The sequence below is a fragment of the Podarcis filfolensis genome (assembly GCF_964270895.1).
Source record: "Podarcis filfolensis genome assembly, chromosome: 5".
Taxonomy (NCBI): domain Eukaryota; kingdom Metazoa; phylum Chordata; class Lepidosauria; order Squamata; family Lacertidae; genus Podarcis; species Podarcis filfolensis.
In genome coordinates this window covers 36,836,800-36,843,458 of record NC_139608.1, presented here as the reverse complement: position 1 = coordinate 36,843,458, position 6,659 = coordinate 36,836,800, and the positions used below count along the sequence as shown (strand labels likewise).

General features: G+C 44.2%; 1 long non-coding RNA gene across 2 annotated transcripts; it reads left to right on the top strand.

The window, feature by feature from the left end:
• The first annotated feature begins 1,553 nt into the window (after positions 1–1,553).
• Positions 1,554–6,317, top strand: LOC310763711. Of its 2 annotated transcripts, none has more exons than XR_014548767.1 (3): positions 1,554–1,654; positions 4,070–4,273; positions 5,896–6,317. It is a non-coding gene; the product is annotated as an uncharacterized lncRNA (long non-coding RNA). The 2 variants fall into 2 exon arrangements; XR_014548768.1 differs by having other exon boundaries at positions 1,556–1,654; positions 5,934–6,317.
• Positions 6,318–6,659: the final 342 nt, after the last annotated feature.

Here is a 6,659-nt window from a genome sequence, read left to right as displayed (position 1 = left end):
TTTGAACAGCTGCCTAGGGCTAGAAAGATAGAAAGCTGAGAGAGGAAAGCCACGGGGAAAGCAGAAACAGACCACCGTGGGAGGAATCCCACAATCTGCTGAGGCAAGGCAGTAGCGGAGACCAGGTGCGAACAAGGGGGCTCCCCCTGCGCGTACTTTACCCCACTTGCTGTCCGGTTACGATTCCTGCGGTGCCTGGAACTCCGCTGCTGCTCTTGGGAAGGTTAAGCCGCTGTTACAATCCTCCTGGACCTCCGAGGTGAGAGCTCTCCCCCCAGGGCCGACCGAAATCACTCGGCAATGGAGCAAAGAGAAAAAACTTCCAGCGCAGCCGCTCGCTTCCCCAACCTTCTTCCTGCCGGCAGACCCCCCCTAAAAGTGATTTCAGCTCGATTTCAGCTCAAATTGAGACTGCGATCTCCCAGTGATTAAAACCGCTCGGCTGGAAAGGGGCAAAGAGGGCGGTCCCCGGGCGTGCCTGGCCTTAAATAGGCTAGGCCACGCCTCTCCAGTCCGCTGATTGGCGGGCCGGGTCGCCGACACGCCCGGGGATTCCCTGTTCACACGGGGGCAAGGGCCAGCCCCCACGTGTGTGATGTGGGAGGGATTTCTGCCCGCAACCCCCTCTCCTCCCAGGTCGGAAATGGCTTTCTTCACTACTCTGAGAACAAAATTGCTCCTGAAGTCAGAGCTCACGTCACATTTCATTCATTGTTGTTGTTGTTATTGACTGAAGTTCAGCTGGAGTTTGAACACCTAGAAACTCAGGCCTGACCATATTTCTCCCAAGGCTCCAGTTTACACAATTCCCTGTGTGGTACTGGACACCTCTGGTGGAACAACAAAGTCAGCCCACCCCCTGGGGATGCATGGATCAGTCTATTTCTGGTCCCTGGTGTCCATTCTGTCCTTTCCCCACATTAACCTGTTTTTAGTTTTAAAAAGATAAAAAATAATATATAAATAAACATAGTTTCCCACAAAATACTTCAAATGCATAGTTTACCTCAATGTATGAACTTCTAGACGTATTTTATCCTAGAAGAATGCCCCTGTGAGAAAATCTCCCTTACATTCTTTAAATCCCTTCACAGAACTCTACTTTTCCATGAAGCCTTTGGAATAGACCCTTTCAACTCAGCACCCAACCCTAATACATCTAAGCCAAGGGATCTGCAACTGGAAATAATCACCCATTCTTCCCCAGGTTTATTTCAGCCTTAATTTCCACCCCTTCTTTTGTTGTTTTTGTGGGATGACCAACAGTTTCACCAACCTCTCATTCTTTGCAAAGTGCTAAGTAAATAGATGGAACGCCACAAATCATCATAATTAGTGCTTCTTTTGGTTAATAAAAGGGGGGGTGCTTTATCAACTTGTATATTGATAAAAGTGTTGCAGGTGCCAGCACAAAATGGCTGCCATTGGCAGCAAAGGGGGGGGGAGCCTGTGCTCTGTATCAGTGAGTACTGACCCCAAGAAGGTTTGATTATCATCTTTATTATGACATACCATCATTGTTCCTATGGGCCATTCTGTTCCAGAAGACTGATGGACTGCTGAGAGCAGACAAGCCATCCATGGAAGCAACAGCAAGACATTTTTTCTTAATGAAGAAAAAGAAAAGCCCTTGGCCATCTTGTCTTTATTAAAGGTAAGATTCTGCTCCTCCTTGCGGTCAGGCACCAAACATTGCCTACTTTTGCCATCATACAGTTGTACTTTGTTTGCACAACATAATTTGACAGCAATCGCATCTCTGCTCAGCAGGTGTAACTCAACGATGGGATCATGATATTGGAAAGGAAATATTTATTTATACATTTATATCCCATCCTTCCTCTAAGGAGCTCAAAGTGGTGTACATCGTTTTCTACTACTCCCTGTGAGTGAGGTTAGGCAGAGAGTGAGTGACTGGCCCACAATCACCCATTGAGTTTCATGACTGCCATGGGGACTTGAACCCTGGTCTTCTGGGTATTAGGCCAATGCTCTAAGCACACTATGTCACACTGGCTGTTATCTCATGAATAAGAAGAACGTGATGAATATCTTTCACCTATCAGGGAAGCAAGGGGGCAAGGGGGTTCTGATTTGCTGATGAAACAAAGCAAATAAAACTTTGGAGGCACCCATTTCAAGAGAAAGGTAGGTTTCTTGACTGGGATTCTTTCTTTGCTGGCCAAAGATACTGGAAATGCATTGGTTTGTAAAAAGGAATCTAGTATTTTACAGCTTTCACAGATTTGGGGGGGGGGAGCTTTGACAGATATGGCTTCCTAAGCACCAGTGAATGCTTTGAATATCTTTAATGCCCACAGTTAAAGGTACCATGGAAGCATGCCATAATTAATAGCAGTATCATATAAGCCATGCTTCGCCCAGCACCGCAGGAACCAGATTTCTCAATGCCCGAATAGGTCACTTCAGTGTTTCACCCACTGAATTAATGCTGAGCAATTATACCAAGCATTAAAAGATTCTCGCAGTGTTTGCAGCACATATTTAGAAAGCAGCTGTAACCTTTAGCCCAGTGGAGTACTTCTTTCTTTTCGGTATTGCACTCCAACAAAAAGATAAAGGGAAATGGAGAGAACATCTAAAGACATGAAGGTCAAGACTATAAAAATAATTGTATAAATTAAATGTTTCCCATGAGAGTTTGAATGTTTCCCATGAGTGACGTTTTCATGACATTTTGAAACAGTCCGAGGGTTGCTGCAAATGAGTGATACAATAGAAATATAATAAATGCCATTGTAGGACCATGATAACTGATTAATACAAAATGTAAGAGGCAATTTTTATTCTTGAGAAATTAGAGTGGCATTTGCCCACCAAGCCATAAAGGAAAAATGACCGATTCTGAGGTAAAGGCCACCTCAGATACCGTTTCAGCTGGATTTCTCCCTAAGTTCCACCAGCTGCCATGCAAGAAGCATCCTGGTAGAGAGGGGAACCTGGGTGCAGACCACCTCAGCTGGACTTCTCCCCTACAGTGCCATCTACCTCAACTGTCTCATGGAGAGGATTCCAGGAAAGAGAGAGTGTGAGGGGCAAAAACCATCTCAGGAGCTGCTCCAGCTAGACTTTATAATTTATATCAAAGGGCTATGTACCATCACTTGCCCTATGGGGAGGACTGCAGGAGAGAGGGAGGCATTAAACACTTCAGAGCCTGATACAGTTCTGGACTTTCCAGCTGGACTTTCGCCTATGCACCACAGAGCCATTCTACCAGCTAGGGGTTGCAGGGATCCTGATTGGCTTTTTACATGCTGATGTTCCTTACTGTGTTTTTTTAAACTATAATTTCATGCTACTTGCAAACCATCATGGAAGGATTTGCATCTTAAAAAGTAGGATATAAATAATTGCAATAAGTAAATACTTTCGGTGATCAAACAACCTGCCAGAAGTTGTCTCATGTTGATTAGAGTCAGAGTGGTAGCTCAAGCTCCACAAATCTGGGAAATTAGAAGCTGAGACTGTTAGCTTAATATATCTGCCCCATGATCAGTAATGACATTGTACAAGGGCACAAATTGTACTAACGTACAACTCTCTCTCTCCTTCTCAATGCACCCACATTTTTCCTTTGTCTGTCGGGCCAGTTTCCAGATGGGGAGAATTATGGACGAGATTCAGCTAACTGGTCCCACTAGCAGAAGCCTGTTCAAGGGCTTCCAGTAATGCAATGGGGCTTCCTCCCTCTTGTCCCACTAAATTGGCTCTGGGCAGTGGCGTAGCGTGGGTTGTCAGCACCCGGGGCAAGGCAAGTAATTTGCGCCCCCTAACCCGTGGATTTGCGCCCCCTAACCCTAACCCCCAGATGTTGCGCCCGGTGCGGCCGGCCCCCCCTGCACCCCCCATGCTACGCCACTGGCTCTGGGAGTGGGGGGCTTAGAGAACCCCCCAGAACAGCACACAGGGGAAGAAGAGGGGAGATCATTCAGCTGTTATAAACAAAGCATTTATGTTGAATTCCTCCCTGGGTGTCTGGGAAAAGCAAATATGATCCATGTTGTCCTGGTACTGTGTTGTCATATGAAACATCTGTGCCCTACAGTATCGCTGGTGAATCCTGTGAGTTGATCTACATTTTCATCGGTAGCTGGCAGGATGAGTAAACAGTGGGATGACCCTCTTTTAGCCAACCTGATTGTCATGAACTGGCAGGGCAACGGGGAGGAGGAAAATGATCCCAGCAAGACACATTTGGAGACATCGTCAAGTAGATTGTGTAAGCCGCATTCCAACTTATTAGCAACAGGTAACTTTTAAAATAAACTGTAGAATTATAATCACAGACACCCCCACTTTCTGCTACTTAACTAAAGGGGAACTCCCATATCCCTTTCATGTGGCCACAGAGTTCAGTTTTCATGCCACATATAGTACCTCCAATTCCTTCCAACAAAGTAAATGTTTCAGGATTGAAGTTTGTGTGTTTGCCATGGACATCCCCTGATAAAATTAAGATGAAAGGTGGGGGAGAAAATTAAAGGCAGCTATCTAAATCTGCTTCAATGGGGTCTAAACGCAAAGATAAAAATTCAATTGTCTGATTCCTTTTAATGAAAACTACAGCTTGTGAACTGAGAAGCCTTGAAATGGCTCCCCACAGAGGTAGTTATGAGCCAAGAATAACTAACTTACCACAGGAACTCATTTTCTCTCATTAGCTTTAAATTTGATTCAGCATTAACACAGAAGTAAACTGACCCCAAATTATTATCTCATTAATAGGAAGAAAACTTTGTTTTGAATCAGTTTGGGTATACTGTGGGTCACATGTAAAACGAAACCATGGTTTGGCATTCCCTCAACAAGATCTGAGCTTCCTCCTGTTCCCTCAGCCCCTCATATATTCTGGGTGAGGGTCAACCTCAGAGGCAAGGGGCATGTGGACTGAATAATAGAAGCTGTTAACCAAAGATGTGCACTGTTTCTTTCAATCTCTGTTTCTTTGGGAAATGAGTGCATCAACACTTCAAATACTGGAATGTAAGGAGAAACCTTCTGTTCATTCTGGGTAGGGCTCACTCCAAAGTAGAGATGGACTGAACAATTCTATCCCATTTCACTCACACTAGTGATCAACTTTTTTATTTATTAAATTTATTGGTTACTTTTTTGCCATAGTGAGTCAAAGTGACTTAGAATATTTTGAGCATATGTGGTGGGGATGTAACTATGTACACAAGTTCCAGAAGAAGGCTGTAATGTATATTGTTATTATTGTTGGCAAGCAGGTCATGTTGGGCACTAAGTTATGTCTCTTACCCATTTTATCTTTTTTTTTTTTTACATATTTACGTTCTCCTTTATTATTCAGCCTGAGCCTTTGAGATCAGAAATGAAGCCTCAATCCTATACCCACTTACCTGGGAGTAAGCCCCATTCCACACTAAAGACACCATTTCAAAAAGACATGTTATTTATTCCATACTCAAATATGTTCAGTTTTGCATAAGGGGTGAACCAGTGAATCTGTCTGCAATAATTCTATAACTCCTAGCTTTACCTCTGGAAATTCTCCCATAAGGAAGGCTGAATGATTCCTTTTAACTGGCTTCTTATCCTTCACATCTCATCTGAGAGCTAATCAAGAAAACAGATTCACAGCCAAGGGGCCCCTGATATAGGGGACTCTCCCTATCATTGTGTTATTTATAACACATTTTTTGTGTGAAAACAAGACAGGCTTTCATTTAAAATAAAGAAGAATCTCTTTGACTAAGTGCCAATTCATCAATGCATTAGAAACAGAACATTAATCTGCTCCTCCCGTCTCTGCCATAATTGTAACATTTTCCTTTTAATGAGGTGGAGCAGGCGAATGGGAAGGTAATTGTGCCAATACTGATGGAAGGTTTCTTTTATAATTTTCAGACTAATGATGACATGCAAGTAGTATTGTTTCTTTGCAGCAAGGGGCCTTTCTCCACAAAGAGATGGATTAGCAGCACAGGAGAGGCACAGAGCCTACCCAGAAAATGGTACTCCCCTTTCGGACCGGCACGCTTCTTTCTTGCACTCATGGCCAGATAATGAGGACTCATCTATTAGCAATATGAATGGGCTGGGCTTGCAGGCCAGATGAATGGAAAGGCAATGGGTTGGAGAAAGACGCAGAGGAAAAACTAGATTGATGCAAGCTGGCCAACCTCAGTCTGCCATCCATATGCCACCCAATGGAATGGCTTTGAAGCTAATGGACAAGCCTGTCTTGTCCCTGTTCTACAGAAGGCCTTGTAGATGGAAAAGGAGGTTTGCTGCAGCTGATTAAAGATGATGTTCTGTTTGCCATTATACTGACAATTTCAGAGGCATTGTACAGCTATACTGAAGAATCTTTCCCATCTGTTGCTGATCCTGGGCAAGGGCAAAATAAAAATGGGATAGCAGCTCAGGGCTGTGGCTTTTGGGACTTTTTCTGCTGGGGTTCAGATATTGCAATTTAAAATGCATGCGTATCATATTGAGTATGAGGGGGGGGGTGTTGCTGCTGCTGCTGCTGCTTTCCCTTTGAAACAAAGCCAAGGAGGGAGTCTGATCTGATCAAGGTTAATATTTGCATTTTAGGGGACAAGCTGTGGGAAATGCAGGGATAGTGGCCCCCAGATTTTCCAGCTCCTCAGAGCCTCTTTGATGGG